The 12,294-nt window shown below is 46.1% G+C and overlaps 1 protein-coding gene across 3 annotated transcripts in view; it reads right to left on the reverse strand.

The window, feature by feature from the left end:
- Positions 1 to 12,294, reverse strand: part of znf385a (zinc finger protein 385A) — a 102,711-nt gene that overhangs the window by 49,332 nt on the left and 41,085 nt on the right. The gene's annotated exons all lie outside the window — the stretch shown is intronic.

Genomic DNA, 12,294 nt, shown 5'->3' on the forward strand with positions numbered 1-12,294 from the left:
TCAGCAAGTCAGCTCTCAGATTAAGCTTCTTAATATCTGCAACCGGATTTATGCCGGCTTTAATATTCCCCCAAGACTTATAGCTTTCCCAGCCTGCTCTCTCTGTCACTCTTTCTCACTACCTGCCACTCACTCACCCAGTTCCTCCTATCTACCCACTTTAACTCTAACTCATGCTCATTTACTGGAGGGCTTTCAGCCCAAAACACCTCTGTTCTCACGAAGCGGTGGGCTGAAAATCTAGATTCAACTGCACGGAGAGAGCAGCCCAAAGTTGTGTCCTTCTGTCTGAGAGGAATGTGATTCAACGAGACGTGAAGACCCGACATCTCCACAGCAGCTGTCTCCCAGTTAAGAGGACTGGGTGAGACAGAGGGCGAGAAAAGTGGCAGAGCAGGAGGGAGAGAGAGATATTAAAACTGAGAGGGAGTTAGGATTCAGTTGAAAGCAACTTGGTGAGACCGTGAGTGTGCTGTCTCAGCCAAAGCCCAGCTGCTCGCCCTCTCCTCCCTATGCGCCCGGATGTTTTCTGCATCTGTGAGCCCCGGGGCTGAGCTGATCTGCTGAGGCCTACCTCCCGTTATGAAACACACCCGCACGCACAGGAGCATGCCTAAAAGCATGCCTAAAATCACTCAATCCCGTGCATTCGGACGCGGACTGTTGGTGCATTTGAACACAGTGTTGGTGTTTGTGTGTTGATGTCGGAGGCCCGATCGCGGCCTCCGGCTGGTGGTTGTCACCACTGGCGTTCCCACCATCCACCGCTTCACAGAGTCTCTCGGTGAAACATGGAAACTGAACACGGCGTCCAGGCACCACTCTATCGTCCTTGAGAAACGAACACCGCCACGGCAGCTGCACGTGTGTGTTCTCCCTAATGACTCTGAAGTGACTCCACATGTTCTCGAACGCCAAGCCCGAGACCTAGGTCATCCATTTTGTGTTCTGCGGTACATCAGGTCAGAAGAGGAGACGTGGTCTGTGTCGGCGCATGACTGGTGCTGCCAGCTCCTCTTCTGCCTTGCTCAACCCAACCAACCCTCCGGTAACTCTGTTTCCGAAGTCCTTCCCGTCACAGTGTGTAACCGCCTGCCAGGTTGTCAGTCTTTGCGGAATTGTTTCAGGTTCATTTATAGAACTCGCTAGCTTGCATCCAACTTCTCTAAGCAAACAGCAGTTTCAACCACAAAACCACACAGCTCTTATTTTCAAGCTTCGAAATGCAATTTGCCATGAGTTTTTGAATGACTTGTCATTCTGCGGGCTAGGGAGTTCCAGCAGTCTAGGCTGTGTTCTACGCCGTGTCCTCCCATGAATATGTACTGTATGCACTGCTGCAGTTTGGGTTAGGATCCAACATGATAATAAAACATTTAAAAAAAACATTAAGTAAATAAATGGAATTCTACTGGAGACTCCAAATGGTGGCACCAATATGCAACTTTCTTAAATACAGCTGTATATTCAACACAGATTGCGAAAAGGCTAGTCTCTCTGGAAATAACAATAAGGACTAGAATATTAGCTAGACACTACTTCTCAGACTACATCAGTTCTGCAAAAGTTGTTAGAATTTTTGTCATGTGGCAGGAAGACATATTCCACTTACAACCCCAGGATGAATGTTTCTGTTACACACCAATGATACATATTCCTGTTACACACCAATGATACATATTCCTGTAACCTTTTCTTGTTCTTTGTGGCAACTTTGGGTTCCCACATGAACTCACAGACGCAGATGACACACACACACACACACGCACGCACACACACACACACACACGCACACACGCACACACGCACACACACACACACACACCCACACACACACACACACAAACACGCACACACACTCACACACAGAATGTACACTGCTTGAAAGTATGTATTTTTTTTATTCCAACCAGTCATTTTTTATCTGACATAAAATATGTATAATTACCAATTCCATATGTTGGTTTAAGGCCAGGCACCACTGTTAAAAATAATTATTTGGCGTCTGTCAAATTTCTGATTTGGGAATATTTTGCAACTACAACTTCCAAACTTTCATAAAATGCGATAATATTTTAAGAATAATCGATTTAAATACTTGATTTATAACATTTTATCCCAACTCCATCAAAGAGACCCAGCATAAATGTTGTTATTGTTAACATGCTTCAAGTAGACATTCCACCACTATCTTTAAAACCTTCCCTGTTGAATCATACATCATTCAAAAGCTTGTTTTCTGGAGCATATCATTAGCTATTCCATACACGTCTATATCCTCTGTAGATGTTGTGTTTTGTGTTGAAAAATTACTCATATTACTTAATTACTCATATTTCTGGAAAGTACATTATAATTTCATGGCCCTTTCTTTATCGGCCATTTTCTCAAAATGACGTTTACCATGTGCCATTGTAGTTTTCTCAGCCTTCAAAGGAGGTGCATTCACAATATTCCACACACTTAGACCTCATAGAAAGACTTGTACAGAGACTTTTTTGAATATCTTGTGTCATTTAGATTTTAAGTGTCATTTTATCTGTCGATATAGGTCAAATTTGCATCCGTCAAAGTTGGTATTTCTCCGGGTTCTCTTAATCTTTTAATGATATGTATGTACTGTAGATGAGATCCCCAAACTCTTTGCAAATTTACGTTGAGAAACGTTATTCTTATATGGTTGCACTATTTTCCCATGTAGTCTTTCACAGATTGGTGAACCCCTCCCCATCCTCACTTCTGACAGACCCATCCTCTCTGGAATGATCTTTTTATACCCAATCAAGATACTGACCTGTTGCCAATTGACCTGATTAGTTATGTGATATTCCACCAGGTTTAGTTTTTTAGCATTATACAACTTTTCCAGTCTTTTGTTGCCTCTGTCACAACTTTTTTGAAACGTGGTGCTGGCATCAAATTCAAAGTGGGCATATATTTTTCAAAAAAACAATAAAATCCCCTTTGAAAAAGATGCCAGGGAGTGATTGTGTATTTATGTATTTATTACACATACACATTAAGATAAGGATTTAATGAGTTTATTTTCATATTTCATACAATAAAGTAATGACCATTCCTGCAGGGTTCACACACTTTCAAGTAGCGCTGGGGTTGTTTTATCCCCCTGTGGCATTACAGTAAAGACCCATTCTGCTGCTTACAATCTGTTCCGTGTGTGTGTGTGTGTGTGTGTGTGTGTGTCTGAGTTAATCATGTACACACAGGAGTGTAGCCAAGGGGGTGTATGAGGGGGAGGGCCGGGGCATCCATTTGGATGTTGTTAAATTCTGCGACGCGTCCATCCCACGCGCATCGTCTGTAACCAGCCCTCTGAAGAGCTGACACACTGCCAACGGGCATGCTTCAACAACCTGTAACACTACACTATGGTCCGAGCGCGCACGCGCGCACACACACACACGCACACCATCCACTTCAAACCATCTGCACTGGTTGGAAAACACACGCCAACACAAGCCCGCACAAGGAGCACCCACACGTACAGCCTTTGCTAAAACCATGACAGAAGCGCTGCAGACAGGACGAGGGCGGTGTGACCCGGAGAAGGAGGGCTTGGCGCTGAAGGAGCCATGCTGGAGTTTTTGAGGTCTGCCCAACCCCTGTTCCTGGAGAGACACCGTCGCGGAGGTCATCCCGCTAACCCTGATCAAGCACACCGATTGTAATGGCTGGATGGAGAGCGAGGGGGAGAGGAGGACAGGGGAGAGGAGGACAGGGGAGAATGGAGAGGGGGGAGAGGGGAGTGGAAGAGAGGAGGAACAGGGTAAAGGGGTATAGAGTTGAGGAGGTCCAGTTAAAAATAGCCTGAAGGGGAACAGGGGAACATCCAAGGCTAGAGGAGGGTTCTCGGGCACACTGATTAATTGGCCAATCTGTTTGTTAAATATTCCATCAACTCCCCCCCCCGCCCCTCGCTTCACACAGAATCCTCAACAACCTTCGCTCTCAACAGGCCGGATCTGCGGCAGAGCCCAAACTCTTACCTACATGTGTGCGGTTCCTGGAGGACAAAACAACACATAGCGGTAGGTGGATTAACTGAGGTAGTTCATCGACACATGAGCAACAACATGTCGTACTGCCAATATACCACGGCTAAGAGTGATGCCTTATTGCTATTATAAACCAGTCACCAACGTATTTTGAGCAGTGGAAAATGCTGTCATTCCTGTCGTATAAGGTCTTATATGGCCCGCCTGTCGGCCAAACAGCATTCTGGATTCGAAGCACCCAATGAATAATGGCTAATGTGCTGTATAAACTGGGAGGTGTAACAAATACATTTAATGGTCAGCACTGTGACTGAATGTGTATGTATTGTGTGTATGTGTGTGTGTGTGTGTGTGTGTGTGTTTGCGCACTTGTGTGAAACTGGATTTCCATCTCTCCCTGTAGATAATCTACCTAGACTATATGCTTACTGGAATAAATTACTGCCGATAACAAAAATATAACAGTACACATTTAGGAAGGTGGACAGAAATTGTCCTCCTATATGTACTGCAACACTCGAAAGGAGTACACGTGTCAACAGATGAAAGGATACACGTGTCGGTTTAGCCATGAAATGACCTAACCGACACGTGCATCCTTCATATCCTTCATGGGCTGAAGATGTCTCCATATGTAGTCTGTATGATGGCGATGTGTTGGAGATGTTTCCATACTGTCAATGTGTTGGAGATGTTTCCATACTGTCAATATGTTGGAGATGTTTCCATAGTGTCAATGTGTTGGAGATGTTTCCATACTGTCAATGTGTTGGAGATGTTTCCATACTGTCAATGTGTTGGAGATGTTTCCATTCTGTCAATGTGCTGAAGGTGTCTACCCACTATGAATGTGCAGACACAGAGATGTATCATAACATACTGAGGGACTGGTCTCCATATTGTGTTCACAAGCTATACAAGTATAAGAAAAGGAAAACGGCTCATGTCCAATCAGTGCAGTGAAAGAAACAGAGCAGTGAGATAGAGAGACAAGAAAGAGAAAGAATTTTGCAAAAGTATTCCCAGAGTACAATGCAAAACTCAAAATAATGCATGCAGAGCTAAAGTAGGACTTTGCCGACTAATTAACAAAATCCAGAGAAGAGCTGTTCAATTTCACATCTACTTAAAATAAAGCATTTCTCAGACCTTGCCTAACAAAGCCCTCAAGAGATCCGGCTAAACCAGCTAAATCAGACCCCACAGAGCCCCAGGAGAGCAGCACAGACCAAACCAAATCAGCAGAAACCTGAAGAGAACTATTTGACACACTGGAAACAATCAACATGAAAACTGATCCAACTGGAATGCTGCCTTGCCCCAAACAGGGACTACACAGTGGCAGAATAACTTAACTGTAATTTGTGACAGACCCAAAATAGAAACACCTAGTCAATGTACAGACTCAAGAAGAATGGTCTTGCTATCAAGAGAAGCTAGCTTAGACTGACCTGGCAGAAGACACACTACGATATGTTCGCACAGCCTATAAAAGGCGCTGCACTTCATTACCTCCAGCAAAATCAATTACCACATTAGAGGCATCAATCAATCAAACTTTGTTTATGAAACACTTTTTGCATAAGTAGTTGTCAGATGTTCATACGGACACCTAGCCTTAAACCTTGAAGAACCAACCAACAAAAAGAAATAGAAAAACACCCTATTAGGGTTGGAGCCTAGGAGGAAACATAGAGAGGAGCCAGACTGAGGGGAGGTCAGTCCTCTTCTAATATGTCATGGGATGGTTAAGAGTGCAGCATACCTTTTTTGGGCCACATTAATGTTGTGCATGTTCAGATGACCAGCAGATTGCATATCGCCCTCAAATCATACAGAGACACATTGAATTCGAAATCAAATCAAACACTCATAAACTCCGGTATTGTTTAGGCTAAATGCTGCAATGTGCAATCACATCAGCAAGAATCGAGACACTCGGTCAGAAGAGGGCAACCAGTGAAGCAGAAACAATATTATAAACATGGACGTAGACACATTCTTCAGTTAAATTAAACGCTAATTGAAGTGAAATTGAAAGTGTGAGAGACAGCGATAGATACAAGGGTGATATCTTTTTTATTAAGAAATTTATCTCAAGTTCTCATAACTGCGTGGCAACTGTGTCTGAATGTCACTGAATTAGGACAATGACAGCGCGTTCGAGGGCGCAGGCAGATCTGTATCATTCAGTACATTTTGTATGTTTTCACTGTACAGGACAGTGAGGAGTGGTTGAAGACGGGAGAGGGCGCACTAGAATGGCAGCGGACGGGATTCCAACCAGCGCTCCGGAGGTGAGGCTGGGAGACAGCCACCCCGCACAACTATGTATCCCACTGGTAACATACACTATTCGTACTACATGTCATTTCCTGCCCTCCGCTATGTACCTTAATTGCACATTTCCGTCTGTCCTGCATTTGCCTTCTTCGCACACCAATACTTCCCACTTCAGGGTTAGATGCTAACCGCATTTCGTTGTACTGTGCTTGCACTAGTTCAATGGCAATAAAGTTGAATCGGATCTAATGTGACCCCCCCTTCACGACCCAAAGCAGTCCCTATAGCTATCACACAGCATTAGCATTAGCAAGAGGCCACATCATTTCCTTGATCTCACCGCGCTCTGGCTCATCTCCTGTCGTGACTGACACTCTCTAAGTATGTTAGTCATGTTAGACTTCCCTAGATGGCTGTCTCATCCGGGTGAATTAATTATACACCTCGCTGGCAACTTCCCAGGGAGCGCGGACACAGAACATCCAAAAAAAAAAATTATGTGTTTTTCCCCCAGTTGGAAATACATCTTTTCAGTGCCATTTGCTCTTAGGGCTATGACTAATTGAGTATACAACAAAGCTCCCAGATACTAAAAGGGATTACGTTCAATGTCATCAAGCAGCGTGGATGGACATGTTTTTTTGTTTGTTTAATCACTGTGATATAGACTCACGCCCCTTCCCTTTTACACTCTACCCTCTGATGTCTCTTCCATATGGCTGTTCCCAGTGGACGCTGATCCAAGCTGGCGCAGTCGGCAACAACCCGCCTTGGCGTGGCTGTGTGAGAAGGTTTTAGCGGATGAACTCCGTGCACACAGGGTCAACCAGAATTCACACGCAATGGGCAGACGAGACAAAACACAGCAGCAGTGGCTGAGCCTGTCCACTAGGGGGCACTGCCGCGTCCTCACATCTTCAGAAACATGGGACCGAATAACCCCCTTTCTCTGATGAAATGCCCCAGGCAACACTGCATATATAGGACGTAGTCTGGCATTTCAGACACGGCGATGCTCTTCAGGAGGTAAATATTCCGCCACAAATGCAGCAGTGAACATTTATTCAAAATACTGTTTAGGCAACAGAGAAGATTGCCTCAAAATACTGTTAAGACAACAGAGAAGATTGATTCAAAATACTGGTTAGACAGCAGCAAACATCGATTCAAAATACTGTTGAGACATCAGAGAACATTGATTCAAAATTCTTTACAGACAGCATAAAAGAGACTGCTCTTTTAGAGACTGCTCACCAACAGCAGGTGCAAAAATTTGATTGTAATCGCTGATTTTTAAGCGTGGCGTGATGGTTATAATTCTGTTCATATGTGTTAAAGGTAGTACGATCAGGATCTCTTTGATGCGGAGCCTGAAGCCACTGCTTCATTCACGGTGCTGTATGCTCAAATTGGAACCATTATGCAGAAAGGAAAGGAATGCTAAATGCAGCCTTTTAGTCATAACTGTGTGTGTGTGTGTGTGTGTGTGCATTGCACAGGCGCTGATCTGAATCTGTGACAGAGACGTGGGGTGCTAAGTTGTCCCCCCCCCCCCCCCCCCCCCCCAACTGAGTGTCTCAGTCAAGACACGTCCCAGTCTAATCCCAAAACACTCACTGCAGTCAGGACCTGAGAACACACACACTCACCGGGGCAAGCAAGCCACGAAGTCACTGTTCACAGAGACACGTAATGAGTTAACTGAAGGGCGTAGTGCTGGGGTATGTGTGTTTGTGTGTGTGTGTGTGTGTGAATGAGAGAGAGAGCTTTTTAAACTGTCACCTGTAATTATAGGCCTGTGTATAAGCACAACAGCATAACAATTACTTAAATGTCAGCACGGCATGAACAGTCATTGGTGAAACTGCGGTCAGCACTACGACATTCCTGATAACCATTATGGAGATAAAAGACATTGGATGAGCAAGAAAACATCACATGAAAGGACAAAAATGCAAAAAGTCCTGCAATAAGTGCATTCCCCACAGGACGACTCACAACATAAAGAATCCCAAACTTCTTTTCCCATTCATGTTATAACCTAAGGCAGTTGAACTGTATTACCAAAGCCATGGCTGGGGGAAGATGGGGGACGTGGCTGGGGGAAGATGGGGGACATGGCTGGGGGATGTTGGGGGACATGGCTGGGGGATGATGGAGGATGTGGCTGGGGGAAGTTGGGGGACAAGGCTGGGGGAAGATGGGGGACATGGCTTGGGGAAGATGGGGGACATGGCTGTGGGAAGATGGGGGACATGGCTGGGGGACAATTGGGGACATGGCTGGGGGATGTTGGGGGACATGGCTGTGGGAAGATGGGGGACATGGCTGGGGGACAATTGGGGACATGGCTGGGGGAAGTTGGGGGACATGGCCTTGGGGAAGATGGGGGACATGGCCTAGGGGAAGATGGGGGACATGGCTGTGGGAAGATTGGGGACATGGCTGGGGGACAATTGGGGACATGGCTGTGGGAAGATGGGGGACATGGCTGGGGGACAATGATGCGTATCTCCCCATCAGATAGTCATTGGGGGGCAGGGCTCATTGCTCATTACTGTCTCAACAAGACAACAGAAATGAAGTGCCCACAGACCACTCCAGCCATCCTTCCTACTGAACAACAGGGTTGCCCCTGGATGGAACCGGATCATGGAAGACATCAGATCAGGTTCCATCACCAGGAGATGTACCCCTCCAAGTGATTATCATGTACTGTCTGGTTCAACAGTATAGACACACAACCTAGATGGAGCCCATTTAAACCAACACAACAACTTAATGTATTTATGTTTATAATGTGTCTTTAGTAAGTGTGTGAGTGTGTGTGTATAATGTGTCAAAAGTGTATGCATCTATAGTGTATCCTTAGTATGTGTCTGTGTGTGTGTGAGTGTGTGTGTATAATGTGTCAATAGTGTATGCGTCTATAGTTTGTCTGTAGTCTATGTCTGTGTGTGTGTGTGTGTGTGTGTGTGTGCACGTCTCTGTCTGAGTACGTAATGACGCCCCAGTGAGATAATGAGCCAGAGAAGAAAATCCCCGAAAAGAACCGACTAAACCTTGATGTGATAAGTAGGTGAATGAAGGCTCTGAAGCTTAATTAGCAGCCTGTGTCTCTGGTAAAGATGTACTGTTGCCTGCTTAGGTCTCCTAAGGTAGACCAGCGGTGGGAGGGAGAGGGAAGAGCGGGAAGGGTTTGCCATGGTAAGGTAGAGGTCAGCGGTGGGAGGGAGAGGGAAGAGCGGGAAGGGTTTGCCATGGTAAGGTAGAGGTCAGCGGTGGGAGGGAGAGGGAAGAGCGGGAAGGGTTTGCCATGGTAAGGTAGAGGTCAGCGGTGGGAGGGAAAGGGAAGAGCGGGAAGGGTTTGCCATGGTAAGGTAGAGGTCAGCGGTGGGAGGGAGAGGGAAGAGCGGGAAGGGTTGGCCATGGTAAGGTAGAGGTCAGCGGTGGGAGGGAGAGGGAAGAGCGGGAAGGGTTGGCCATGGTAAGGTAGAGGTCAGCGGTGGGAGGGAGACAGGTTGGGTGTTCCGATAGTGTAGTATTGAGATGCCTGTTGGCTGATCGACTGAAGAACGGGAGAGGGAGAGAGATTGGGGGTATGAGAGATCGGTACATTTTTTAAAAGAGTGTGGAAGTTCATTGAGCCCTAGTAAGCCCCCATCCCCCCTCCCCATCCCCCACCCCCACAAACCCGACCCCCCTACGCACATGTTCCAAGCACGGAAGCAGATGCACAACCTAATCCTTAGATAAATCTCCTCTTGGCTCCCACACACACACCAACAACAACAACAAAATGTGCAGCTACACTGGCTTGTGTTGCTTTAGCTTGGGAGCACGGCACACACCACACTGGTCTTAGGCAGAACAAGGCTTTAATAAGCATCGAAGGAGACCGAGAGAGAGAACGCGTCCTCAGGGGACACTCACACTCTCTCGCTCTCCTCAGCCTCTCCCAGGTAGGATGTCTTCGGAGCTGGCCGTAACACCAGAGATTCCCTGACAGGAAGGTAGCCTACAGTGCGGCATTAGCCTGTTCCTGCTCTCTGAGGTCTCGCGGGGGGGGGGGGGGTTGAGTTCAAGGCCCTCCCCTAGCGCCGTTTGCTCTGTACGTTGTCCATGAAGGTGGCCTGGCTAGCGACGCAGCATTATTCATGTGGCCAGCTGCTGTTCTGGCGCTGGTCTGCTCAAAGCAGGGCAATGAAGTCTGCGTGATGATTCATGTGGCGCTGGACAGCAGGCGTGTTGCAGCTTGTAGTTCCCTCCTCGCAAAACAAATAAACTGTTACAATTGGCAGACGGAGACCTCATGTATATAATGCGCATCAAGGTTATGAACACTGATGCCTGGAAAACATTTTTGCCTGTCTTTCTGTTTGTCTGTCTAGCTGTCTGTATGTCTCTCTGTCTGACTGTCTGGACACAGAATGTGTGTGGTGATGAAGAGTGTTTGTGCTGTTTTGAGGTCAGTAATGACAGACAAAAAGCTGTTACTTCTAATCGGAAGGGACAGCCTGGCAGAAACACACACACACATACCTCATTATTGCCCTCAAATTACAAGACAAAGCAGCAGATTCCACTCTTTATTTTTCTGCCATCCTTCCTCTTTCCCTCTGTCCACAGATCTTCTCAGGTTCCCTTCTGTTTTCATCTTTTTTTTTTTTTTTGCTTTTGTAATAAATTATTCCAGTTTGGCTGAAGGCCATTCTTTTCTTGTAAGACAATCCATTCAGGTTCAGTCTCAGTGTTACTGTGTGCATGTTACAGGCTGCAGGGGGTGCCTTGATCACTCAGATATGGATGTGGTTCTAGAAAACGACAAGAAGACCAGCCGGTGCCGAGATGGATGGTTCTGAAGGACATGAGGGCCAGCATTTGACCAGATAGACACGAAGGGAAAACCAGGGTGGCTGTGAGAAAACCGTGGTTTGGTCTCGACTACAGAGGCTGAAGATAACAACACTGCTGTAAACGTCTGTCGGACCCACTGACAGACAGACAGAGATACATATAGAACAACCCCCCATATCCCTCTTGTTGAATGTAATGAATTAACACACACCCAGGTACAATAATAACAAGCCTTTTATGTCCTTGCACGTTGTCACAGCTGCACTGATCCAACCATCAACAAAACAGACATCTTCTCTTTCCCGTGCTACCTTGTACCATGTCTCAACCCTCTGGGCTTAAATAGCACATTAACCCACTGCAGAGGAGAGGCTTACAGACCCACACAAAGACAGCAGATTCCTTCACAGACTAACCTACAGAGAGAGATGGGAGAGGAAAGATTATCTACTGGGAAAACTGGTATTTTAAAAAGAAATGCACAGTCCTACAACAACGGCCACTGTCAGTCAACCACACAACAACAACAACAGTCACTGTCAGTCAACCACACGACAACACTGGACAGAGACACAACAACACAACAACAACAACAACAACAGTCACTGTCAGTCAGCCACACGACAACACTGGACAGAGACACAACAACACAACAACAACAACAGTCACTGTATTTCAACCACACGACAACACCGGACAGAGATACAACAACACAACAACAACAACAGTCAATCTCAGTCAATCACACAACAACACTGGACAGAGACACAACAACACAACAACAACAGCTGCCGTTCAGCATTACAGGGCAGTGAACCAACGATTGTGTTCCCAACCATAGAGAAGCTATTACACAAATGAAAGTTCCAGAACGGGACAAAATGGCATCCATTTTGTTCAAGAAGAAATCCAAACCGGTCAAAATGTCAGATCTGTTATCGGTGAGAACGCTCATGTCCATTCTAGTGTTCTAATTCGGAACTATATACAGTCTGAGAAGCACCATAGCTTTTGGACTATACGTGGACAATTCACATTATGTGAATATGGACTCAGTTGCCAGGCGACAGCGTCCTCCATCACTGGACAGCCACGACACAGCCACTCCATCAGACATTATATTAACCGACCCGTCCCA

Source organism: Esox lucius, chromosome 12 (genome assembly GCF_011004845.1).
Source record: "Esox lucius isolate fEsoLuc1 chromosome 12, fEsoLuc1.pri, whole genome shotgun sequence".
Lineage (NCBI taxonomy): Eukaryota > Metazoa > Chordata > Actinopteri > Esociformes > Esocidae > Esox > Esox lucius.